General features: G+C 51.2%; 1 long non-coding RNA gene across 1 annotated transcript; it reads right to left on the bottom strand.

The window, feature by feature from the left end:
- Window positions 1–295: 295 nt before the first annotated feature.
- On the bottom strand, window positions 296–25868 carry LOC128114991 (uncharacterized). Its single transcript, XR_008219953.1, has 4 exons — window positions 24123–25868; window positions 22891–22996; window positions 8700–8760; window positions 296–489 (listed from the first exon to the last, which is right to left on the bottom strand). It is a non-coding gene; the product is annotated as an uncharacterized LOC128114991 (long non-coding RNA).
- Window positions 25869–26209: the final 341 nt, after the last annotated feature.

Genomic DNA, 26209 nt, shown 5'->3' with positions numbered 1-26209 from the left:
TGCATACACCCCCACACACATATCCATGTAATTAAAATATTTTATTATTTATTTATGTGAGTTTGTGTGTATATGTGCACATGCATGCAGGCATCCAAAGAAGCCAGAAGAGGGCATCAGATTCTCTGAAGCTACAGTTAGAGGCCGTTGTAAGCCACTCAATGAGGCTGCTGGGAACAAAACTCCCATCCTCTGCAGATCAGTAAGTCTTCCTAACTGCTGAACCATCTCTCCAGCCCCAATCCCAAGTCTTTCTTGGAGCATATACCATGTGTCATGTATTGTTGGAATCACTGTACACAGACTATTTCAGTGAATCCTCACAACCATCTTCTAAGGTAGGTACTATTATCATACCCACCTCACACACGCAGACACTTCAGCACAGGAAAGTTTAACCTAGGCACACAGCCAGGGTTCAACACGGGGAGTCTGACTGCAGAGTTCTTTCTGCAGCCACTCTTCCGTACTCGATGGTTCAATAACGAGCTGTTGGAGGAGTAGAGGAATGAATGCATGCATGCATGAATGAATGGATAAAACAAACCCCAAGTCATGGTGGCCCACAACCTTCCAACAGCCTGATGCCATGCATCCAGCAGCGCCAGGGCCTCCCTGCAGAAGCCCCGCAGTGTAACACAGGGAGCAAGCCCTCCCCGCTGCCCCCACCAGCACAGCCTCTTCTCCCCCTTACTCCTCCCCAACCCTTGCCACATTTCCCTGCCACAGCTTTCTTCCCCAACGCTCCTCTGCAGCCCCTCCCGAGCTCGCAGCTCCTGAGCCGCCTGCTTGCCAGAGTCCCTGCCCTCTCCTCCTTGCGTGCCTGCATGTGCACCACAGAACCCACAAGCTCTCCAAACAAAGCAGGGAGCCGCCTCGCCCACGTGCTGCCCCTTTGATGTCCCCTTTCTGGCAGCTGCAGAGGCAATGAGCAGCTTCCACAGGCTTGGGTCCCAGAAGGGGCGGGTTCCAGGCAAGAAGCTCCACACACAAAGGCCCAGGCCCAGAGGAACACCGGTGGGTCTCTGGAAACCCAGGAAACAGGAGGCCTGTGAGGGATGAGCCAGAGGCTCAGGACCCAGGAGGTCTTACTCAGCAGCTTCATGCCCAGGGGGTCTCTGGAAACCTGCTGTTACCATGATTCACAAATGAGAACCCACACACACACTGCACAGCAGCATAGAGTTGACAGACTACCTTGGCCCCCGTCTGCCTCATAAATCCTCACTGTGGCAGAGTTGGTTAAGAAAAAAATGTTTGGAGTCAGGACACCTAGATTTGAATCCTTCTTCTGCTACTACCTCACTACAGGACATAAGGTAAGTCAGTGATCTTAGAAGCTCAGTGTCCCATTCTCAAAATGGGGACTATCTCACCAGGAGTGCATGAGCCCTTCCTAGTCCAAACTTCTGAACAGTGTCCCCTATGTAAACACACACATCTCTCCAGTCCTGTGATCCTAGATGTCCAGCTCAGTTCTTCCGTCCACATCTTCTCCACTGCAACCCCGGGAAATAGAAGGATCTGAGGCTTATGAAGGAAAGCGGCCCTCCCAGACTCGGAGGAAGTGGAATGTAAAACTGGGTCTGAGTGTCTCCCAAGCCCATGCATGCTCACTCGTCAAGGGTCAGCAGCACAGGGGCATCTGCTCTCAGTCACCGGAATGTGCGCAGTGGAGCTGAGAGTGGAGGTGACTCTGGGCAGGGCTGCTGTGTGTCATGAGATGGGGGGGAGGAGGAACCAGACCATGGAAACATGGGATTAGGGGTGAAGATGGCAGCAACAGCCAAGAAGCCTGTCGGCCTCTGCCACTTCCTGGGGGTCCCACAGCCTCCTGCTTTCTATGAGCAGCATCCCTAGCAATAAGGGCACCAGTCAAAGGCATCTGGCACTTAATCTGGGAATAATGAAGAGGGGTCAGATGCAAATAAATGCCACAGAAAAAGAAAAGCTTCGCAGGGCAAGCAAGGCCAGCCATGAGGTGTAGCCGAGACATAACCAGTGTCTACAAGTAGGAGGGGTACCCAACGCCTGCTGCCTTGGGCACTGCTACTCCAGAGACATAAGCAATAAGGTCCCTCTGTTCAGAGATCAGCTGAAAATTTTCCCTTGTTGTCTTTAAGAAACACCATCCCCTCCAGGCCGCAGCAATGGCACAGCAAAAGACAAGAAGTTTGTGGACGTTGCAAGAATGGAAGACAGATGCCTGGCTCCATCTCGTTCCAGAAAGGTGGTAGACAAAGGACTGTGGAAACAGCACTAGACTGACAAATGAAATCAGGTCTGGTTCCAAAGCTAGACATCTTCTGAGTGTCAGTTCTCCCAAAGAACTCCTCCTCCCCTGTCTCGTGACACACAGCAACCCTACCCAGAGTCACCGCCACTGTCAGCTCCACACATTACAGTGACCAAGAGCAGATGCCCCTGTCCTGCTGACCCTTGATGAGCGAGCATGGCCGAGACCAGGGTTCCCTAACCATGTTGATCCCTAACGTTCAGATTTCCAGAAGCAGTGCTCAGAAAGGATGGACTGTCCAGGAAACCCATACTGTGCACTGGGGGTGGGACATTCAGGTTCAACTATCCCAGACAACCTCCAAGCTGTGCAAGACAGGTATTCTTGTTAAAGTCTTACAGAGGAAGCAGTTAAGAGAGGTTAAGTGACTTGCTCAGGGTCCTCTGGACAGGAAGCAGTGGAACCAGGCTGAGGCTCAGGACTGGCTCCAAAGCCAGTGGGCATGTATTTATTTAACGGGCTGGGAAAGTCAGCTGTGTAGGGGTGTAAGGAATGAGGTGTTTGGGACTTGCAAACGTGCCTGAAAGCTGAAGTTTCAGTCCCGTGAGTGCATACTTAAAAACACAATTAGCTCAGTACCTTAGCGTAAGCCACTTGTCCCAGTTACTCAGGAGGCCAAGGCAGGAAGATCGCCAGAGCCCAGAGGTTTAAGGCTAGCGTGGGCAACACAGCAGTTCTTGTCTCAAAAACAAGGCGGGGGCGATTGTCTTTTATCTTTTCAGGCTTGCTGCAAACTCCTGGGCTCTGAGATCCTCCCAGGTCAGCCTCCCGAGTGTGGGGACTATAGGCACACCCAGATCAAATGTCTCTTTTCTTGCTGTTGTTTGAGGCAGTCTAGAACTCAGGATCCTCCTGCCTCAGCCTCTCAAGTGCTGCAGACATGTACCACTGCGCCCAGTTCAATGTTGTTATTGTTGTTGCTTTGGTTTGGATTTTATTGTCACTATGTAGCCTTGGTTGGCCTGGTACTTGCTATGTAGATCAGGCTGGCCTTGAACTCACAGGGACCCACCTGCCTCTATCTCTGCCTCCTGAGTGCTGAGATTAAAGGACCATGCCACCACACCCCATGCCAGGCGGCAGTGAGTTATTTTTTATGGAAATGTTTAGGAAACACATTCTACCTTGTTAGCCTACTCTTCCTAAGGACTTGCTCATTACCATACCGCCCCCACCACCGGCACCTTGCCCTGGCAGTCTCCTGCATCATGAGGCCTTGGCTTGTCTGCCTTCCTTACACGCTTGTACCTGGCCTGGATTGTTTTCTGTTTTACTACTTCACTGCTACTCCCTGCTGTCAGGCTGTCAGCTCTCACGTCTTGACACTTTTAGTGTGCCCTGCTTCCAGAAACCCCTCTGCCCCCCCACCCACCCCCCACCCCTGATTTACTGCTTCTAATTTGCTCAGGGCTTGGGAGCCAAATAACCAAGCTCATTAGAGTAAACAGGACAGAGAGGCAAGGGAGGGTCCTCCTCAGGTGACCTCTGTTCAGAGTTGAGAAAAGTGATCGGCCCCAAAACCCTGCGGCCCCCACCTTCACCTCACCATGTGCCTCCTCATCCCTGCCACAGCAGTAACAAGAAGATCGTGGGGAGTGCGATTTCAGCCCTCAGTCTTCGAACAGCTGGCCAAACCGTGGAAGAGTGGCCTCCATCCAGATGAGTCTGAAGTCTCTGTCCCTCCCACAGTGCCCCCATATCCACCCAGCTGTGGCGGGAACCCTCTGAGCAGAGCTGGACCTGGCTAGCCACCTCAGCAGTTCAAGGGCTGCCTCTCTCCCAGCCTGGGGGCGGGAGGCGGCATGGAGAGGAAGCCCTGAAGCAGATTTAGGACTTGGGTGGAGTTTGAAGCCCCCCAAAGCCATTTTTCAAAGTGAAAACTGAACCAAGCTGGTCTGGAATCGTGGCTGGAGGATGAATGTGGACCCCATGGTGTCATTTTATGGTCAATTTTCAGAGTGTAACTGCACTTTAAGCACTAACGCTGAGTAGCAGGAAAAACTTCTTAACCGTAAGATCTATTAAGAGTGCAGAGCTGGCTCCCAGGGGCGAAGTGGGAGTGTGTAGGCGTGAATCATTGCAAACAGGTCTAGCCCAGGCTCTGGGGAGTAGCCCAGCCCAAGCTAGGCTGCAGCAAGGGAGGGCCATCACTGGAAGACTGAGGGACTTCTCTATGAATCAGCCTCCCATGGTGATGGCCAAAGGACCTGAAGTCCTACCCTGCCCCGGGACAAGGCTTGCCCTTGGCCACTGTAAGTCGAAACAAGAAAAGGCAGAGTCTGGCACTGTGGTGGGACTGCTAGGGTGATGGTGAAGGTGCGAAGGCCAGCTGGCCACTAAGCAGAACAGGACTGATGACTCTGTTTCCCCGGTTGCCTCTTCAGTGTTAATTTTCAGGAAGAGCAGCCCCCAGGAAAATAAGAAAAAGGCCAGTGATGTCTAGGTCATTTCGGGCTAAATGCCTGGGAGATTTGGGGTAGGTTGATGAAGGGCTTAAGGAGAAGAAGCTAGTAGAGGCAGATGGCAGATAGTTGGGAGGCTGCGTGACCAAGTGACCTCAAAGCTTCTTCCAGCTGGAAAAACTCTGACTCCAAAGGACATGGTGTGAAGGGTCAAACCAGCTGCCAGGTAGAACCTCCACCAAGTCCAAAGGGCTCCTAGTCTGGGCCGGAGCTTTGGCCCAGCCACTGGGATGCTGACCAAGACCCATCTGAGATTCAGGAAGGCAGCTACAAGCAAGGGTTCCAGAGGATACCCAGCTGGGGAAGGACAAAAGGAAGACAGAGGGGTGGGCCTGACCGTAGAGAAACCTCAGCTGATCCGCAATCTGCTGTGTGATCTTAAGCAAGTCTCTTCCTCTCTCTGGGCTTAAATATACTCGTATTCACAATGGATATCACAGTGTGAGGAGTACGATTTGAACCCCTTTGGAGGGATCAAACGACCCTTTCACAGGTGTCGCCTAAGATCACCGGAAAACATAGATATTTACATTAAGATTCATAACAGTAGCAAAATTACAGTTATGAAGTACCAACAAAATTAATTTTATGGTTGAGGATCACCCCAACATGAGGAACTGTATTGAGGATGAGGGTCACAGCATTAGGAAGGTTGAGAAGCACTGCTCTAACCATCATCTATAAAGCCTTGCCAGCTAGAACATTGCAGAATTCCTCTGAGTAGCGTGTTCCAGGACAGGATTTCCTGGAGATTAAAATAGCAACGAAAGAGCTGGGGATATATAGCTTAGTTGATAGAGTACTTTCCTACCACACAGGGAGACTTGAGTTCAGTCCCCAACACAGAATAAGCCAGGCATGATGGCATATGCCTGTAATGCCTCTAATCCCAGCACCCAGGAAGTAGAGGCAGAAGGAGAAGACAGTCAAGATCAGGGGGCCTGGGAATAGGGCTCGGTGAGTAAAGTGCTTGCTGTCCAAGAATGACAACATGAATTCGGATCCCGGGCACCCACCTAAAAGCTGGAGATTAAGAATAGCAACAGTAGGTCTGGCCATGGTTGGGATGCATCTGTAACTCAGTGCTGGGGAGGGGTCAAAACAGATCCCTGGAGTTCACTAGCCAGCCAGTCTAGCCAATTGGTAAGTTCTAGGTTCAGTGGGAGATGCTGTCTTAAGAAGTAAGGTGGGCCAGCAGGATAGCTCAGTGGACAAAGATACTTGCCACACAAGCCTGGTGGCCTGAGTTCAATCTCAGTGGAGGGAAAGGAGCGACACCACGAAGACGTCCTCTGACCGCCACATCGTGCACACACATAATAGTAATTTAAAGATCAAGGCAAAAAATTAACAAAATAAGGCAGAGAGCAAGACACCTGACAGAACTAACTAGAAACTCTCTCTCTCTCTCTCTCTCTCTCTCTCTCTCTCTCTCTCTCTCTCTATATATATATATATATATATATATATATATATATATATATATATAAAACCACTCACTAGGTGCCAGCGAATGTTCTAGTTGCTTATCTATGTTAATTCACCTATTTCTCCCAATGGCTCTGCTGCAGGAGTACTCTTACCTCCATTTTGAAGATATGGAAACCTGGGCAGCAGACAGTCTCAAGCAGCAAACTGTCTTGGAAACCAGAGTCACTTAATTCTTCCTGCTCGCTGGCTATCCTCTGGCTGGAGTGCCCTGCCCCGTTCCTTCCCAGGCCTAGGATTCAATTTCACGGTCTCCACAGTACAGAGGCAAGCTCTCTCCTGCTGAGCCAGGTGCATCCTTGGGCTGTTCCTCACCTCTACACTCTACTCCTCCTCTCCCTCCTCTGGGGAGCCAGCAGGGGGCTCAGGTTTCTCCTCTCCCAGGCTGGGGCTCACCAACAGACCTTGCTGACCTGGTGCTGCACTCTGAGCGGGGCAAGAGGAACTCAGAGCTACCCCCCCTCTAGTCCATGAACCTTTGCTGGACAGAAGGCATCCCAGGAGCAGGGCTGAACGCAGAACCCCCCAGTGCACACACAAGAGCCTCATTGAGCAAATACGGCTCAGGAGCACTGACAGAGCACACCGGAGGAGGCTCCAGCTCTGGGTTAGGCGGGATGTTCTCAGGTTTGTGCAAACCACCTCTCAGAATCACAGTGGAGTGCTTACTCACCCATTTCTTAGCCAACCTCTGTCTTTTGGTATGGTAAAGCCATTAAGGCCAGTCCTTCCAGTCTTAGATAGGGAGGCGGAGGTACAGAAAGGGTAAGAGTATGCTCAAAATTGCACAGCAAGACAACCATGAAGACCAGTTGAAATCTAAGGTTCCTGACTCTTCCAGGCAAATGACTTTCCCAGCTCCACTCTGGCTGAGACAGGTCACTGTGCCCAAACCCCACCCACATGCACACCCCACCCCTCCACCGGTAAGCACACGTGCGTGTGCTGCCAAGGGAAGCAGCCCTTGGGAGTTGAGTGGGAAGCACCTAGAGGCCCGGATGCAAGACTGAGACCGGGACCTTCAGGGCTGAACTGCACACCTGGGATGGGAGGAGGCACCGTGAGGGAGAGCACTGGTCTTCACCTGCCCTGCAGCCAGCAGGTGGCCTGATGTGCTCCAGTAAAAGGAAGGCAAAGACCGAGAACCCCAGGCTCATCGCTCACTCTTTGCTGGTGCTTACAGGCAATGGAGGTCCCTGGCAGTCACTAGTACAAACAGAGGTTCTCTCTGGCATCTGCGGACTCCAGGGGTCCAAAGTCCTATGTGGGAAGTCCCCCACCACCACCCACGCGCCAGCAATTTTCCAGTCCTCCCTGTGCCACAAGGGGGCACTGGCACTCCACGGCTCGAGTGTGCTGGTCCGCAAGCTTTCTCCAGGCTTGGGTGGGGGGCAGCGGGAGTTTACATTCGGCTCCCCCAATCCTGGCACCCTCCCCATTTCCTCTTGGAAGCCTCCCTAATCCTCTTACTCTGAGGGTCACATCCCTGGACCCGGGGACGAGGTGTTTCATTTTCAGTTTGCCCCCACTGCCTCTGGGGAGCTCACTGAAATGTAGGGAGGGGGACCCCTGGGCTGGGGTCCTTTCTCTGCCCTTCTGGCGACCCCCTTTTCCTGCTCTGTTCCGCAGCTTGTCCCTTTTAGAGGTGTCTCTCCTACCCGCACACCCTCCGTCCCCTGCCCGCTCTATTTCTTTGCCTGAGTCCTTGTTCAGTGGCCTGTTCCGCATTTCTTTTATTGCTCCCTTAAGAACTTTCGGCTTTTGCTCCCCATGCCTCCCCTTCCTCGTGTCCTCTCTGGCTCTTCCTTTTCCACCTTTCCTCCCCTGTGTCTTCCTTGCTGTTCCAAAGGGCTGGGACTGCAAGAGGCAGAAGCCAAACTGGGAGGTCCTGGGTCCTGTCCAGCCATCCTGGAGACTGCAAGTAGCTCCTGGCTTTGAGTCTAGGGTGCTACAGCCCCAGGCCCCTGTAGGTAGACAGTGGGAGTCGGCTGGCAGCATCCCGCTGCTGGAATCTGGGTGTGGAGCAGGCTGTATCAGAAACTCTTCCATTCTCTTAGCTTCTCCTGGGAGGATTCAAACCCAGAGCCTGGGGCCTATTCTACTGCCTGGTCCCGACTTGGTGATTTTTCCTCTGTCATCTCCCAAGGGTCTAGTTAGCCTTTACGAGGTAGGGAGAACTCTGAGGTCTCTCCCATCTTCTAATCTGTTTTGTCATTTTTCCCGGGGTCAGTCAGTCCCAGGAGACCTAAAGAGTGCTCTGCCTAGCTTTCCCCCTTGTCCTCACCCCTCCCCCTTGAAAATGCTAGGTACTGTTGACAATGAGGCCCTGCTGTGTCCCTGCTGCTAGAGGAAGAAAACAGGATTGGGCTCTCCTGCTCAAGGCCGGCTGCTTTACCAGGGATTCCTCAGCACACTGACAATGTGCTGAGGAATCTTCTGGTATAATTGCTTACCAACTCCAGGGATCCACAGATGGCAGGGTCTGTCACTGCAGTGCCGATGCAGAAGTTCGGACTGAAAGAAATGAAATACAAATGGATGGGACACCTGTGCCCCCTCCTGAGGTACCAATGCAAGCCCTGTTATCTGCCTGCCATTTCTAAGCTTCCAAAAAGACTCAAACCTTTGTGGTTTAAATACAGAGGCCTAAGTCCAGAGAGAGCCAAGGACTTAGCCAGGTACACACAGCAAGGTGAACAAGCCTATATACAGACAGACAGACAGACAGACAGACAGACAGACACACACACACACACACACACACACACACACACACACACACACACACGCCTAAGTGGGCAAGGTGTTGGCAAACGGAGCATGCTAAAGCTGGAAGATTACAAGTGAAGGGCTGTGGCACCCATGGGTGGGGGAGAGCAGTGGATGCTGGTGAAGAGGAGGGAGGGCTGTAGATGGAGCAACTTGCTGTGGCATTTCAGTCCTTAGGGACAGTTGCCTGCTACTCACATTTTGTGATTGGTGCAGACCCATTCCAGAAAGAAGGCAGGTCTGGAGCAGTCCGAAGTCCTCACCACAGCTGAAGGGTAGAACCCCTACCTGACAGTGTGATTTATCACTTTCTCCCTTCTCCCCTCAGCCCCCAACCTTCCTGCAGACCAGGAGAGGGAGAGGGCTCAGGCTGAGTGGCGATTCACCTGTTTTTGATTTGAGATTCAGGTGGACTTTTCTTTCTTTTCATCAAAGAAGTAGTGAGGGGAAGGCAGGGCCCCATCCATCACCCTAGCCTCTCAGCAGCCTTGGGGAGGGGGAGCAGACTGGGGAGGAAAGAGAGGCTCAGAGACCCTGAAGCAACCTCCTCTGCTCCCACAGCGAATCTCCCAGACAGTCAGGCAAGGTGGTACTGGCCCCAGCACCGGGGGCTCCACCGCAGAGCTCAAAGAAATGCCTGAGGCTTCCTCCGCCAGTGTGTGAATCTCTTTGCTTGCTCTCAACCCTAATGCCTGGCACACGGGTTGAGCACAACACAGTTTAGCAGCGGGAGACAAGGGAGAGAATTCACTTGACTCTGCTCTCCTGCTCTGGGCCCCACTGCTTCCCAGGGACTCTGTTCTGCATAAATCTCAGCCCTGCCCCACTCTCTAGATGAGACTGAGACACAGGCTGGTAAGTGGTTGGTCCAAGGTCAAATCACAAAGGAGAAAGGAATGAAGCCCAGATTCGAGTTTAAAAATTAATTCTGGCTCCAGAATGTTAGCCCAGCCAGGAAAGAAATGAACCATGGCATCCAGCCACTGCTCTCCACCAAACATGGGTGCGTGTGTGCCTCAGCTCAAGGCCACTTCTAACACTTACAGAGTCTTTATGCAGTTAGAAGGCGGCACCCCATCTTCTGAAAATGACCCAGCCCAAGAGCAGGGGACATGGCCTGGGACAAGGAACCAGGTGGCCTGCACCAGGCACCTGGAGCAGGGATAGGCTGCCCATACAATGCTGGGGCCACTGGGCAATCTTCTTTGGCTGATGCGGGAAGGGAAGGGAGGAACCTGCTAGGCACAATGGCTGGGCCACCTCCTCCTCTTCTACCCTGCCCTGAACATTACCATCATCACCATCATCATCACCATCATCCAGGTACCCTTATGATACTACAATACCAACAACAGGGGCTCCATTGTAACTCAATCTGTTTGGACGCCCCACCCCCACCCAAAAGCAACCCATTTTCTCCCTGATGGACAGACCATTTCCTTTTCACTATACCCCTCTCAGTTTGCAGCTTGAAGAAACCCGTACCCTGAGGAAATGTGTTTATGGCTGGGGCCAGCTGGACCAAGGCACCCCTGGGTGGACAAGAGAGACCAGAAGGAGCTTTGGGAACAGGACTGCTGCAAAGGCTCAAGTATGGCCTCTCAGTTACTGTGTGGTCTTGGTCTTGCACATGTGGCCCATGCATGTCTTGCATCCACCATCTGAAGGGGTACAGTGTCCAAATCATGCTGGAGTCTCTTGAAGTTCATAAGGTCTGCTCCCCTCTATGCACCAAGAGGTGAGAACAAAGCACACCTTGGATCCCTTTCTGAGCCTTTCAGTCATACAGGACCCCAGAGGCAAGCTAGGCCAGTGGAAAACAAGTCCCAGGTCAGTTCACATCTCCTAGACTCAGTTTCTTCGTCTGAACAATGGGAATTATAATACATACCCCGGCAGCAAAGAGGGAAGTGAAGCTCAGTAATGTCCACAGCTGTGCTGTGTACCACCACTCACATGATAGGCATTTGCTCATTTACTGAGGAGTCATTGAACCAGAGGGGACAAGAAAGTGAGACAAGAGTGCAGGCTCTGGAGCCAAACTCCCTGAGCTCAAAACCTAGGTCTGCCTTTTATGGATTTTGTGTGTACCCTGGCTGAGTGACTTAAGCTTTCTGTGTTGCAGTGATCGATCCCATGTGATCCCTCAAATATGACTCCCTCTTCTTCAGCGGTTGAAGACTGAATGGGCTGATCTATGTAATGAATGTGATGTTCTGCTCCACGTAGTAACATCATCAAATATCAAGATGCTATTCTAAATAGTAGAGGAGCAAGACAAATAGAAGCCCCATGTGCATAGGACATCCTACAAACAAATGTTGCTCCCCTTTCCTCTTCTCTAGTTGTCCCTTGGGACAAGAGACAAGCTCAAGGCTAAAATTGGCCTTTGCTGCTTCAAGGCCCTATTCCAACCAGTCTCCCAGTTTTGGAAAAATATGAATAGAGCTGCTCATTGAATACCTTGGCTGTGTCTGTGCTGAATATAGAGGTTGTGGAGAAAAGTATGACTCAGCCTTCATTCATTAAAAATGCTCAATGAGGACTAGTGAGGGTTGGGGTGTGGCTCAGTGCTAAAACATTTGCCCAGCAAGCATAAGGCCCTGGGTCAATACTCAGTGCTGGAGGAAACATACAAACAAAAAGGACAAAAATCCATAGTGACAGTGAGGCTGTCCTAGGTTCCCATCTGTTGTGGCTTTAGGCCATGGGTATAAAGGGGGAAGAAGTAGTAGAAGAGAGGTGTTTTCAGGGGGTGTGGGGGGGCGGGTCCTTACCTCCATCTCACAGATGAGGAAACAGTATCGAAGGGACATGATCAGAGCCACCTACCTAGCAAGTAATCAAATTGAAGCAGGCTCTCAAGTATCTCTATGGGTAGTTTATGAACCCATTTCCTGCATCCAGCTGTGTGCACACATGTGTGAGGAAGGTGGTGGAAACAGAGGAGGTGGGTGTCTAATAATCTGGGTGCATCCCCCCACAGCAGGAGAGATCTAGGTAGAAGGAAGTAGCAAGGCCTACTGTTGTTGGTTGTTTTTTCTCTTTTGGGGGGCCTGCCACCCAGCTCCCAAATAAATCACACATGGAGGCTTATTCTTAATTATAAATGTCTGGCCTTAGCTTGGTTTGTTGCTAGCCAACTTTACTTAAATTATCTAGCTTTTGCCTTGGGGCTTTTATCTTTCTCTATTTCTGTACACCTTCCTTTGTTTCTTACACTGTGGCTGGCTGTGTAGCTGAGTGGCTGGCCCCTGGAGTCCTCCTCCTTCTCTCGACCTTTCTTCATTTCTCTTTCTATCTGTTCTCTCTGCCTGCCAGCCCCACCTATCCTTCCTCCTGCCTTGCTATTGGCCGTTCAGTTCTTTATTAGGCCATCAGGTGTTTTAGACAGGCACAGTAACACAGCTTCACAGAGTTAAACAAATGCAACATAAACAAAAGTAACACACCTTAAAATAATAATACTCCCCAACAGCCTACTCTATCATATGTCTTTCCACACCCAAGAATATATCACGAGGACGTCTCTCTCCTGCCCTCATACACCAGCAGAAACATGTGCGCATGTGCACATACTGCCTCTATCCTCCTCTGCTTCTAAAAGTATCAAACCAACAGGGCTGCAAGGGAAATGAATGCTTGGCAGCAGAGCAAGTGGCCTAGGAGTGGTGTCAGGCTCCGTAAATATTTACCCGCTGGATTAGAGCAGAAGTTGGAAACATTAGGCAGCTGAAAATTACTGTTTTAATAGCACGGCTGATAAATCCAAACTTGGGGGTTTGTTTGGAAGTCTCAGCTTCTGGGAATTTCAGCATGTAAACTCTGGGCCTGAGGTGGCCAGGAAGGGAATGGATTGGATCCTGTGGGCTGGTGGGTGGGTATTCCTGGAGAAGAGGGCAACCAGACCCGAAATACTGCAGTCCGTCAGGCCGAGACCAGGCATGGTCCAGTATCAATTTATCTCTTTCCTCACGTATCAAGCCATGAGACTGTAGAAGGGATGAGTGATAAGCAAACATTTACTGGACACCAAAAATGTGCCGTTTATCTTACAAGGCATTTTGCCTCTTAGTCTTTCATCTTCTAAAAGCAGAGGGAACGCAAGGCTTAGAGAAGATAGGTAACTTGCTCAAGGGTACCAACTGGAAAGAACTGGAAAGGAGTTGTACCACCCCACCCCCACCCGTCTCTGCTTCCTAAGTCATGTTCTCCCAGACACGCTATCCTACCCCTTCTGTGTGGGCTGCAAAGCAGACAGCCACTTTGTTTCTAAGAAATCTCAACCAAGGTGCAAGAAAACACAGGGATCAATTCCGGCTAGCTCCTCCTGCTGCCAGCCAGGGGTCTAGAAAAGATCTAAGTTATGTTTCCAAGTGGTTCAGGCTCTGGGAGAAAAGGGCTCATGCCTTAAGAGAGAGTCAGATAAAGTGCTGCGGCTGCCGCCCGGGAAGTTAGGGGAAATCAGAAGGGTGACAATCTGGCACCTGGGGAAGGAATACTGAGTTGTGTGGAGCCATGGAGTGTGTAGTGAAAAGAAGGAAGTTCCAGAAGGTAGATGGGAGCCAGATTGTGAGGGACTTCCTGTCCCTCCAGTGCTGAGGGATCCAAGGGTCCCAGGGCTCAGGTCACAGCTGGACAATCCTTTCTGGCTTTCTGCCTTCTGGAAAAGGCAAAGAGAACCATTTCCCCAGCTTACTCATCCTACCCTAGTGTGAGTGATTGTGGGCAACAGTTTCACTTCCGTCCACTCAGCCTGCCTTCCAGCTGCTTCCAGCTGAGGCCATATCCCAACTCCCCATGGCTAGGGCTGAGCCCCTGGTTGGTGACAGGGCACTGGTGCTGCTTCAGGATTAGAGGGCACTCCTAAGACTGAAGGGGTCATGAGGGACAGCTGGGCCCACTGACAGGGGCAGCAGGAGAGAAGAAGGCACTACTTGGGTATCAAACAGGCCTCCACCATGGGGCTGTGGACAAGTCACTTGACTCCTCTGAACCTCAGTTTCTCAATCTGGCACACCTACCCTGAAGCCTTCAGTGAGGCTTCATGGAGGTCATGATGAACCTTCACACACTGCTTAACTCACATAAGCAAATGGGAACCACATCCTCTGGAGTAAATGAGTACTTTGGTATCTCAATGAGGAGGGACTGGGTTTCATAAAGCCAAGTTAATCCTGGAATATCTCCTTTGGAATAGCGGAGGCCCCTCTGCCCTGGCCAGACAAGAGAGCCTGTGGGAAGATTTTCTAAACTGTGGGCTCAGTGAAAGGAACTTAGTTTTTGGTTTGGGGCATTGGAGGGGTTGGCACTTCAAACTTTGGCCTCAAGGGCTCCAGCATCCTCACCCACCTCCCTACCAATGGCCTCCTCCTGCACTTTCCCAATTCTTTCTTCAGCTGTCCTCTTCCAAATGGCAATAAATAGGTCTGCACCGTATTCTGTGGGTGGGAGAGATGAAGGAGGGAATGTCCGCAAAGAGGAGGTGACAGGCAGGGCTGTGTGCAGAGAGCAACCAGAAAGGGGGGGGGGGCAGCCAGTCCTGGGAAAGGTGTGAGTGAAATGGAAGAAGCTGTTCCTTTGGGGCTGCGTCCTCCTCAATCCCCAGCAAGGAGGGAGGGGGCGAGAAGGCAGGCCCAGAGGGGCTTGAGGCCATCCCCAAATTTGGTAATTAGGCCTCTCGGTGTGGTTTTCCTGCTCCAGAAAACGCTAATTTATTGCAATTTGAAAAATGATCGAGACGTGGCTGGGGACCCAGCAGCTGGTGCAAGGGAGAGAGAAATCTTTTTGTTCTGTGGGGAATTGGGCTGCAGTCCCCGCCCCCACCCTGCTCCCTGGCAGGGCCATCCTTCTCCCAGTGTCGGATGTCGACAGGCTCCTCCTAGGAGCCGCAGGCCTTCCTCAGGCGCCCAACCGGGCGGCATTTATCAAAAGACTCTCAGCTTCTGAGAGCGAGTGAGAAGGAGAGGTGTGTGGGGAGAGAGGGCTGAGAGCCAGGCAGGGCGCGGCGGGGCGGGCTCCCGGCTCGGCCTACCTCTATCTAGCTCGGGAGAGGAGACTCCGCAGACCCCGGGGTCCCAGTGACGTGAGGCTGGGGCTGGGATGCTACGCCAAGAATGGGGCTGGCTAGAAGCTGCAGGGCGGCCTCCTGTCCTCTCCTGCGGGCCTGCCAAGCTATGTCCCACCTGCCTGGCTGCCCCCTCACCTCCATTGTTCAGCCAGACAAAAGATAATTATGGAAAAAAACGGCTCTGCTCCCGGCAGGCAGACTCCACACACCAGCAAATCCCCCAAGTTGCCGCTGCGGCTGACTGGTTGGGCCTGGATGCACTAGACAGGCCTGCCCCTGCCCCTGCCCCTGCCCCTGGGGTCGCCAGTTCTCAGTCCGCACCCACCACTCACAGGCAGCACTGCTGTGTGGATCCTCTGCCCGTGCAGGGGTGCTCCAGGGTGGCGGTTTGTTCCCGGACCTGAGGGCCTTCTTCGCTATTCCTCCTGACCGCCCCCCCCCCCGCCTCCATCCCACCACCATCCCATCAGAAAGCACCAGAAGATGCTGACTCTAAGCAGCACTCTAGCTGAGCAAGACACGGCCAGGCCCAAAGGTGGTTCTAGAAAGAAACAGTGGAGAAAGAGAGGACCACTCAGCACATCCCATTATCACCTTGTCATGGCTTTGGTGTGCATCTGCCTCATATTCTTCCACCTCCCTCACCTCTGCTGCCGCCTCCCTCATTCATCTACATCTTTCAGCTTCTTCCCCTTCTCTTCTTTCTCCTTATACTGTAACCACCAGCAACACAGTAATCCACATCACTGGCAACACCATCATCACTATTGTTTAAAGATTTATTAGTTTTACATGTATGGAGTTTTGAGTGCATGTATGCCTGCTCATCATGTGCATGCCTGGTGACCTCAGAGGTCAGAAGAAGGCATTGGATCCCCTGGAACTAGAATTAGAGATGATTGTGAGGCAACATACGGGTCCTGGGGACTGAACCCGGGTCCTCTGGAAGAGCAGCGGGTACTCTCAACCACTGAGCCATCTCTCCAGCCCCATCGGCATTTTCAATTCCTCACCACTAACAAATCAATCTCCTGACCCCTAGGAATTCATAGCCTGGAAGAGACATTCCACCAGGGCACACTAGCAAGACACATGGTAAAATAACAAAGCTTACATGAGTGTGTAGGGACATATTGATGCTAGAGTCTTCGGCTCAGGCAATCTCTTTGGGGCTTATGGAATCTCTCACATCTGGTTGGAGCTTAGCAGCAAGATGCAGATTCGTTCCTGGTCTACAAAAACGTCCTTCACCCTGTTCCTCCTTCCTGGTGGGCCAGCAGTAGCCCTTCTGGAGACCAGGAGCCAAGGAGCCAAGAAATCCAGCAGGGAGACTAAGGGTTGTGTCTGTTCGTGTGGTAGCTGGAAGCTGGCACCTGCCTGCTTGTGTGGGATGATCAGCATTCTTGCCCAGTCTGAACTCAACTCAGGGACCACCCAGCCTAGTTGAAGACTAAGAGACAGATCAATAACTTTGAAGACATGGGCCTCCACACGGTCCTACCTGCTACAAGGAGACTTCTGTCCTCAGTTAACGCTGCCACCCAGTGGTGTCCCAAGTAGGTCGACAGACCAGCAGCAGCACCCCCAACTTGCACCACAGCTAGCAGAAATGCAAGTTCTTGACTGGACTCCAGACCCACTGGAGCAGAGGGTCTGGAGTAGCACCCAAAAGCTGTGCCTTCATAAACCCTCCTAGTGGTTCTGATCCATGCTAGAGATTCAGCAAAAAGACAATCAACTGAGGGCCACCTGTGTTCAAATCCCACCTCAGTCATTTCCAGCTGAGTAACTTAGGACAGGCCAGCAAACCTCCTTATTCTCAGTTTTCTCATCTGCAAAAAGGAGATCATAGCATCTGGCTACTGGAAAATAACATTTATCTTGATTCAGTAAAACAACAACAACAACAACAACAAAGTTAGTAAACAAACCGAAGCTACGGGTCCACAGAGCTGCTGGAGAATGCCAGGAGTCCATTTTGGCTGAGACCCATGGTATCCAGTGAATGTTCCATCTTCTTGGTTACCCTGCCAACACTGTCATCTGTCATATGTTTCAACCTCCATGCTTTTAATGGCTGTTTCCACTTCGCAGAATTATGTATCCTAAGAGCCCATACAAACTATTTCTTCCTTGTGAATTTTTCTGAGTCAGAGAAGAATTGAATTCAGTATAAGGAACTGAACCCAAAACGGTCTATCTTAAAACACAGTTTTGAGCCAGGCTGATGGCTTTAATCCCAACAACCCAGAGACAACGGCAAGAGGATCTCTGATCTAAATAGTGAGTTCAAGGCCAGCCTGGTCTACATAGCAAGTTCTAGGACAGCCAGGGCTACAGTAGTGATATTGTTATGATACTGCACACAGGAAGTCCTGGCTGGCTGGGCCAGGGTGTCCCATGTGTGAGGGAAACATGCCCGGCAGATGCAGTGGTGGGCTGCGGCGCATGAACAGTCAGTCACTCACACCCTAGGGACTGCATCCATGTGGCGAGAGTTTATTTGATAGAAATATAGAGAAAGATAGAAAGAAAGAGAGAGGGAGGGGGAGGAGAGGGGTTGAGGTGTACACCTCGTGGGAACGGAGAGAGACGGGGGAGGGGCAGTTTTCTTTTTATGTCAACCACTGGGCGGGTCTCCAAGGGGCGGGTCAGAATACTAACAGATACCTTGTCTCAACAAAACAAAACACAGGGTTTTGCTGGCCCAGCATGGTGGTGCACATCTTTAATCCCAGCAGTCTTGCAGAGGGAGGCTTGCAGAGAGGCAGATGGGTCTCTGTCAGTTCAAGACCAGCCAGCTAGGGCCACAGTGAAACCCTGTCTCAACAAACAAACAAACAAACAAACACACACACACACACACACACACACACACACACACACACACACACACACAGGGTTTGCAATCTCACATGCAACATGGCAGGGAGAAAAAAGCATGGGGATGTGATCCTGCAGCCATCAAGATCTCTGTTCCTTCCATCTCTCGACTTCACATTTAAAGGCCTGTTAGGGTTCCGCTGCTGGAGGTCCAGTTATCACAGCACCATTCGACACAATGGACAGCAGAAAAAGAACACGTCCAAACTAAATCACCTTCCTCTGAAGCAGCTACCCCAGGAGTCTTGTATGACATTTCCTTTTAAATCTCATTGGTCAGAATTGAGTCACGTGTGGTCATAGAAGGGCCTGGGAAACAGTCTTTAAGCTAGGCTGTGCCATCATGGGTAAAACTAGGGCTTTGTTAGTAGGGGAGAAGGGCAGAGTGCGCGCTGGGTGGGAACTACCAGAGCTGTCTTTAAAAGCCTGACTCCCTTCTCCTTCCAGTGATGCTGATGGTTGGCTGAGTACCGCGGGCCTTGTGTTCCCTCCTCCATGGCAGCATTTACCACTCAGCACTGAAATCCAGCAGCTGGCTTCATGAGCTCTGTGAGCAGAAAGGAGCCAGTGTCCCAGCTGACACTTAGCTCAGTATCGCTCCAGAGAGATGCTGAGTGGCCATGCCAGCAAGCAGGCAGCAGACAAGAGGACACAGAGGCCATCAGAGAGGCGGCTTTTTTTGAGCCAACCTTGGTTGGAATTATAGCTCTGCTATTCAGTGATTCTGTGACCTCAGCCATTAGTAGCAATGACATGGGAGCACTTGGTTTATGCTGGCCAAGTCGCTTTCATTTATTACCTCATTGCAACCTCAGTGACATCAGTACTGTCATTACCTCTATTTTAGAGTGTGAAAACTGAAGATTGCTGTGCGGTTTGTTCAAGGTCTGCCAGCTCCTATGGGGTGCAGTCAGCCTTTCCACCAGTCTAAGCTATCACCCCACCTGCTGAGTCAGTCTCTTTCTAGACCTGCCACACCCTGGGTGGGCTTCTGGGTTGATAGTCAGAGACCCCATTACTAGATCGTGCCAGGGATCTCGTGCTATCCATCCCACAAGTGGAAACGCCTCCTGTTTTGCCCAGCACAATTCCAGCACATTCCTTTCTCCTTCCATTTCAGACAGAAGCCCAGCACTGGCAGGTTTGGACCCCCTTCAGAAGTTTCCTGTCAGTGGCACGACTATGTGAGCCCAGGCTCATCTTTCTGTCAGGACAGACATATTGTCACACACACCTTGCACCCAGGGAACCCTATGCCCTGTAGTGGACTCTTCCCTCTCCCTTCCCCCTCCCTTCCCCTCTTCCTCCTCCCTTCCCCCTCCTCCTCTTCCTTCATTTCTTTTCTTCTTTCTTTTTTCTTTTTTTTTTTTCTGTGACAAAGTCTCTATTTAGTCCTGGCTGTCCTGGAATTCAATATGTAGACTAGGCTGGCCTTGAACTCACAGAGATCCTCCTGCTTCTTGAGTGCTGGGATGAGAGGCATGTGTCACCACCTCTGGCCTTTTCTGTGTTTTTGACACAAGTTATCACACTGTAGCCCTACTCTGTCCTAGAACTCAATAGATAGTGGAGCCTGGCCTGGGACTTAGAGCAATCCTGCCATACTCTTCTTCCTCCCTCCCTCCCTCCTTCCCTCCCTCCCTTCCTGCCTCTCTCCCTCTTTCCCTCCCGCTGCCTCCCCTCCCCTCCCCTCTCTCTGAAAATGTCTCACTATGTAGCCCACCCAGGCTGTCTTTGAACTCTTGCTTCATAGTCTTCCTCTTACTTCAGTCTTTCAAGTGTTAGGATTACAGAGGTACACCACCTGGCCATGCCCTGATGTTGCGTTTTCAGGTAGATGGGCTAGAGAGATGACTCATTGGTTAAGAGCGCTTGCTGCTCTTGCGAAGGAGCAGAGTTCAGTTCCCAGCACTCACACTGGACTGTATTTAACTCCAGCTCCAGGGATCCAACTGCTGGTTTCTACGGGTACCCACATGTGCACAGATGCAAACATCCACACACACAAACAAAATAAATCTTGAAAATTACAGAACGAAGCCAGATGGGACCTATGACCTAATTCCAAGTCATGCAGACCAGTGGCAGAACAGGTTCTAACCAGCAGCAGACACTACCCTCCTATTCATTTGTTCAAAGTGTATGCTCCAAAATCCAGACTTGAGATCACTTCTTCCAGGAAGGATTCATGGCTGCCTCCCCTCTGCTGAATCACCTGCCAGGTTGCTTTGCCTTCCTGCCACATGCTGATGACTATCACAGGCTCATTTCCTATCGACTGGGAGCTCTAAGTGGGTATCAGAGACTATGCCCCATGGGGCTCTGCATTCATGGAACCTAGCCCTGGGCCTGTCCTGCAGTAGAGACTTCACAAATGTTTGATAGCACCGTTACTGAATGAATGAAGAACCAAAGAAAGACTGCCTGAGAGCCCCATTTCCTTTGCTTAGGCCCTAGGGCTCTGTGTGGGTGGTGTGACTGCCTGGGGCTGGCACACCAGAAAAGTGAAGAGAGAAAGTGACATTACAGGAAAGCCAATTTCCCGGGGCATTAATAGCCCGAGTGTTGTGCAGGAGTGAAGCAAGTGGAAAACAGGTGTGTGAAGAAACAATATGATCTTCCTCCCCAACGCCCACATCAGTGTGCAGGGAGCCGCAGCCAGAAGATTAAAGCCTTGGCGTCTCCCAACAGTGCCGATCAATATTTAGTATGACAAGAGGCAGAGATTGCTATCAGCCAAGAGATTCCACACACAGACACACATGTGCAAAAGCAAAGGATAACTTATTATTTCTCCTCAGATGCAGGGAAGCCAATAACAACAACACCACTAATGACAAAACCCGTTGGCGGCAGCCCGAGAGGAGCTTCGCTGATTCCTTTGCTAGGATGATAGCTCCTTGGGTGAGAGTCTCACTTAGTCTCCATGTGTCCACCCCGCTGAGGTTTTGATGTTCCACTTTCATCAAGAATATTGAGCATGAAATCCCCACATTATGTGGGCTGTCTGGCGACAGCTGATGAAGAGATGGAGTGTGGAGCCGAAGAGTGCCAGGGACACCCGCCTCTGCTGCCCAGGGACAAAGCACTGGCTTAATTGGGCCCCAGGGAACAGCGACAGCCTGAGGGAGCAAAGCAGGGGATATCTGGGCCCTCTGCCACCCATGCACACACTAGCCAGACTTGGCAGCCAGTTGTGGGATCTGAGGGAGGCTGGGGTACCTCATCTCCAAGGGCAGTGGAGGGTCAGGGGTTCCACTCCCATTGACCCTCAGAAGGAGGCTGTGCCAGCACAGGCCTAGGCTCAGTGGACAACAATGCCAGGAGCTGTGGGATTTGGCTTCCAGCCGAAAATTCTAAATTCCAAAACCCTGACTTGAAGAGCTGTCCGCACTGGCCTTGGGGGCCCTCTTCTTCAGCAGTAGTACACAGCACAACCTGGGCACATCCCTGTGGACCCGGAAACAGAGCCAGAGTGAAGCAAGAAAAAAAAAACCAGGAACCAAGTGCAACCTTCCAAGCCCTGTCCCTAGTGACACCCTTTCTTCAATGAGGCCCCACCTTCTAGAAGGTTCATAGACTCTTAAAGTACCACTACCAGCTAGAGGCTATGTGTCAATGGGGGAGGGGCATTTCTCATTCAAACCAGGTAACATCTCATGGTTTTTTTTTCTTCTGACAGAAGCTGGACCTCTCTGTGTAGAGCTGGGTGACCTTGAACACACAGATTCCCCTACCTCAGCCTTCTGGGCATTGGAAAGAAAGGCATGCATTGCATCCACAGACTCATGATTTCCTTAGAAGTGTCCACATTCTCACAACTGTTCTACAGTGGCTTATTGCATGAGTTCTCTTGATTGACCAATAGGCAAGGAAACTAGCCCAGGGCCAGTTTCATCCCATAGAAGTACTGATGGGCAAAAGTGCCTCAAAGATCTCTTGAGAACCAGTAAGGTCAACTGCCAAGTAAGGAAGCTGTCCCCTTATGTAGTCCAAGGGCTGGATCAAAGGAGACTTGGGGAGATTCTTTTTTTTTTTCCGAAACGGGGTTTCTCCATGTTGTTTTGATGCCTGTCCTGGAGCTCGCTCTGTAGACCAGGCTGGCCTCGAACTCAGAGATCTGCCTGGCTCTGCCTCCCAAGTGCTGGGATTAAAGGTGTGAGCCACCGCCACCCAGCGGGGAGATTCTTAATATAGCTCAAGTGTACAGGAGAGAAAAATGAAGCAGGGCTTCCATTCTGTATGCTTTTGCAGGCCATTTGTGCAGCCCACAGGCTAGTCTGTGCAAGGCTGGGTACAAATAAAACCAGGAAACTCCCTGACAACAAAATAAGAATTTCAAGGTAGGGCAGCATGGTGTTAAACCAAATGTGGAGCCCTCTGGCAGCAGGCCCATGAGACTGGCCCTGGCTACCACTGCAGGATGGAGGGGGGCAGCAAGCCGGAGGTGGGGTTCACACTTTAGCAGTTCTCCTCCTGCTCATGCTCTGTGGGCCTGGCAGCCCTTCCAAGAGCCCTTGACTGTTTAGAGAGAGGATGGGCACGAAGCCCAGGAAAGACAGAGGCCTGCTGACCCTGAGGACTGAATTAGGAGGAAAGGATTGGAGAGGTGGTCAATATGCTCAACTAGAGTTCATTAAGGCCTAATGAGTCCTCTGCCTCCGCCTCCGGCACTGTCACCTCTCCCTGCCCCTGCTCTCCACTGCCATTTGTCCTCTCGGGGGCCAATCTCAGGAGAGGCAGTGTGGGGTGAGGACAGACAAGGTGGTACCAGACACCTACTGATAGGGTGCCCTCGGGGTCTTTCTAACCCAAGCCTTTCATGCCGCTGAGGGAACTGAGGCCCGGGGAAGGAAAAACGTGAGTTCAGAAACCATAAGGTGAATCGGGCAACAGTGAAACTGGAATTGGGTGCCACTGACCTTTAACCGGGTCTTCTTCCTGCTGCCTTGACCATAGAGTCCCAGGAGCATCCCAGCCTGGCCCCATGCCAGCTGTGCTGATTTCGAAGAAACTTCGCTTCCTCGTCTACGAGAAGGAAGCAGCCCAAAGTAACTCCAAGTATACAAGTAAAAGAGAGTGTCCAAGACTCCACACATTCAAAGTGGCCAGGCATTTGGTATTTCCCAAGGCCCCCTGCTCATCATCCTGGGAGGTGAAGGAGGGGCAGGCAGGGAAAACTCAAGAACGAAAAGCTGGAGTCTTCGGTGAGAGAATGACAGTGAGAAGTCAGGCAGAACTTGGCAGCCTCTGTTCTAGCTGCCTTCCCAGTATTAACTCATTTGGTCCCAGAGCAAACTGTAGGCCAGAGAGAAAAAACTCACTCAGGATGCCAGAACTCGGAGGCGCTCCTCAGACTACTGTCCTGGCGGCAGCAGTGGTGCACTACAGAGTTTGAAGCAACAGACCCAGAGGTAGGGCAAGTGGCCCTGTGACAGACACTGAATACTGACCTGGACAGTGACCTTAAAGATGGGGAGGAGACAGATCGGCTGTTGAGAATCTGGAGAATATGAGTGATACGCACGTGCACACTTTGCACATGCACATACAGAGAGGGGGGAGGGAGAGAGAGAAAATGATGTTTTAACTTGAGCATCTGAATGGCCTTCTTTCTCCATGGACACACATCAGTGAAGTTGTATGCATTAAGGTCCACACTGAGGACCCACCTTCACTTGGATTACCAGAGCACAGTCAGTGTAATATACCGATCCCCGTCATCAGGTCATAGCCTGGGCTTGCTTGGCACAGGAAGAGCATGCATATTCAACCAGTCAATCACCATCTGTTTTGCCGTTTGTGTTTTGCTCTGTGTTTATGAGGTAGGATCTTGCCCTGTTTCCCAGGCTGGTCTGTAACTCCAAGGCTCAGAGGTTCTGCCTACCTAGGCCTCCCTAGCAACTGAGTAGATACCTCCTCATTCAGCAAAGCCAGCCAATCGGAGGCTTTCCCTGAGGCTGTCTTCCTTGGTGGTGGGAAAATAGTCTCTTGGGTGCTATCAAAGCTGTAAGAGTGCTCGGGGGCTTATGCCGTGCCCTCGGCAGGGCACCTGTGACAGCTATGCCTGAGGCTAGATGTATTTGTTCTCCAGACCACCTGTTCCACTCGTAGTCCAAGCTCCCCCAAACACCTGGGCACCCCTTTGCCTCACCTTCATCCGCTTTGGCACCAAGTGTCTCAGGTTCCTGCCTCTCAGTATTCCTTGGCTCCTCTTCTCTTTTCTTTTCCCGCCAGCTGCCTCAGTGGAAGCACAGAGCCTTGGCATCCCTCTTGGAGATGGCTGCAACCCACTTCTGACTGCTCTCTGGGATCTAGTATTTTTCTCCGAACAAGAAAACAAAACCAAAACAAGAAAGTGGCCTGGAAAAGAGGTACTTTTCTGATCTCATCTTAGTTCAGACTGCTATAGGAAGACTGGGCAGCTCATAAACTCAAGAAATGCATTCCTCACACTTCTGCAGATTGGAGTACTAAGAAAGTTGCAGTCTGGTTGCAGACCGCCAACAGAGCCCACATGTTGGAAAGAGGGATAGAGAGCCATCTATCCCTCTCTGTACCTGGGGTCACTAGGTATAAACAGCCTGTCTAGCTGGGATGAATGTATTCTAAAAACACATTTGTGCTCCTTTCTTTGACTATTGGACTGTTGAAATAATGAATCCCGCACAGCCAAGCGCTGGGCCGAGTTCCGGGAGTCCAGCTGAAGAGAGGGAGGAGGAATTGTGCGAGCCAGAGGAGTCAAGATCATGACTGGGAAACCCACAGAGACAGCTGACCTGTGCTTGTGGGAGCTCACAGACTAGACCAACAGCTAGGGAGCCCGGATGGAACTGGCATAAGCCCTCTGCATGTGGGTGACCGTTGAGAGGTTTGGTCTGTTTGTGGGGCCCCTAGCGGTGGCCCAAACTGGCTTGTTGGGAGCACAAGCTGTGACCCCCCTGAGTCCAGTAACATAGGCACTAATCCTACCTCTCCATGATACTATTCCACCTAAGGCCACCACTCTTACTTAGTACCATCATGAATTTTGAGGATCATGATTATTCACACTAAATATTCCTTGATTCAAACACAGTGGTTTCTTAGGACTCTTTCTTGGTCACCACATGGGTATGTCACCCATATTATTTTGGTGTGCATACTATTTTGGTATGTTTCCTACCTCACTGTATCTCACTGACACACTGCCACTTCATCAGAAATCCTTTCAAACCAGTGTTTAGAATGTCAGCTTAACCACCTGCCTGATACCCTGGACATTTATGACCTGGACATTTCCAAGTCCTTCAGCCGTCCACAACTCTCTTAAAATCCAGATGGCCGTAAGTCTGAGAACCTACCTGGGCTTCCAGAGCAAGCACAGCACACTCCTTAGCTTTATGCTGCTCCGGCCTCAGGGACACTTGCCCTGACACTTACCCTTTATTGACTACATCCCAGGCCAATGCTGGAGGGTGTCCCTCTTCCCCTCTACCGCACATTGTCCCTGTCCCTCAATGTTCCTGTAGCCCCATCAGGTTCTTCGGACCACAGACAGGCAACAAACAGAATGCCTGTTATTTTCCAACAGCCAGATGAACCTAATTGACTCACCTGCCGATGCCTCCTGGCTGGCACACAGGAATGTTTCCAAGCAACCTTCTAGATTTGTTGCATGCACATTCCACCTCTCCTAGTACATGCTCCTAGTATTGGCCTTTCTATCAGGGTGCTCTGTCCTTTTTAGCCTGCGCTTCATCCTGAGCAAGTCTTCCATTCCTTTCTCTTCCACGAACCACCTAAAATCCTCTTGAGCACAGACCTTCCTTTAGAGCAATGTTGATCCAAGGAATTGCGATCGTCACAACGACCTGCTTTCCTCTGAGAATCTCTGCCCTTTCCCAGGGCTCACTGCTGGCGGTCACGGTCTTTAGAACAGACTTCTGCCTCAGGCCTGGGAACCTAGGCTCCTCAAACCCACAGCTCTTTTCTTCTGTCCTTTCTATTCTCCTGCCAGGGCTGTCAGTGACCCCCCGCCCCACCTGCCCCCTTGCTATTGCAAAGCCTAACCAAAGCAAGCTGAAAATCATTTAACATCACAAGAGAGTCTGTGGAGATGCCCCCCAGCCCACCATGAAGACAGCCTTTTACATAATTAAACAGAATGCTTAACATCGCTGCTTACAGCATCTGCATATGGAGTCAGGGCCTCCCCAAGACAAAGAATAGGTACTTGAGGTACATCTGCATGACCAAGAG

The sequence above is a fragment of the Peromyscus californicus genome, unplaced genomic scaffold, assembly GCF_007827085.1.
Source record: "Peromyscus californicus insignis strain IS unplaced genomic scaffold, ASM782708v3 Scaffold_10__1_contigs__length_136768540, whole genome shotgun sequence".
In the NCBI taxonomy this organism is placed as follows: domain Eukaryota; kingdom Metazoa; phylum Chordata; class Mammalia; order Rodentia; family Cricetidae; genus Peromyscus; species Peromyscus californicus.
The sequence above is the reverse complement of the archived record's forward strand: the minus strand, read 5'-3'. Positions and strand labels throughout refer to the sequence as shown.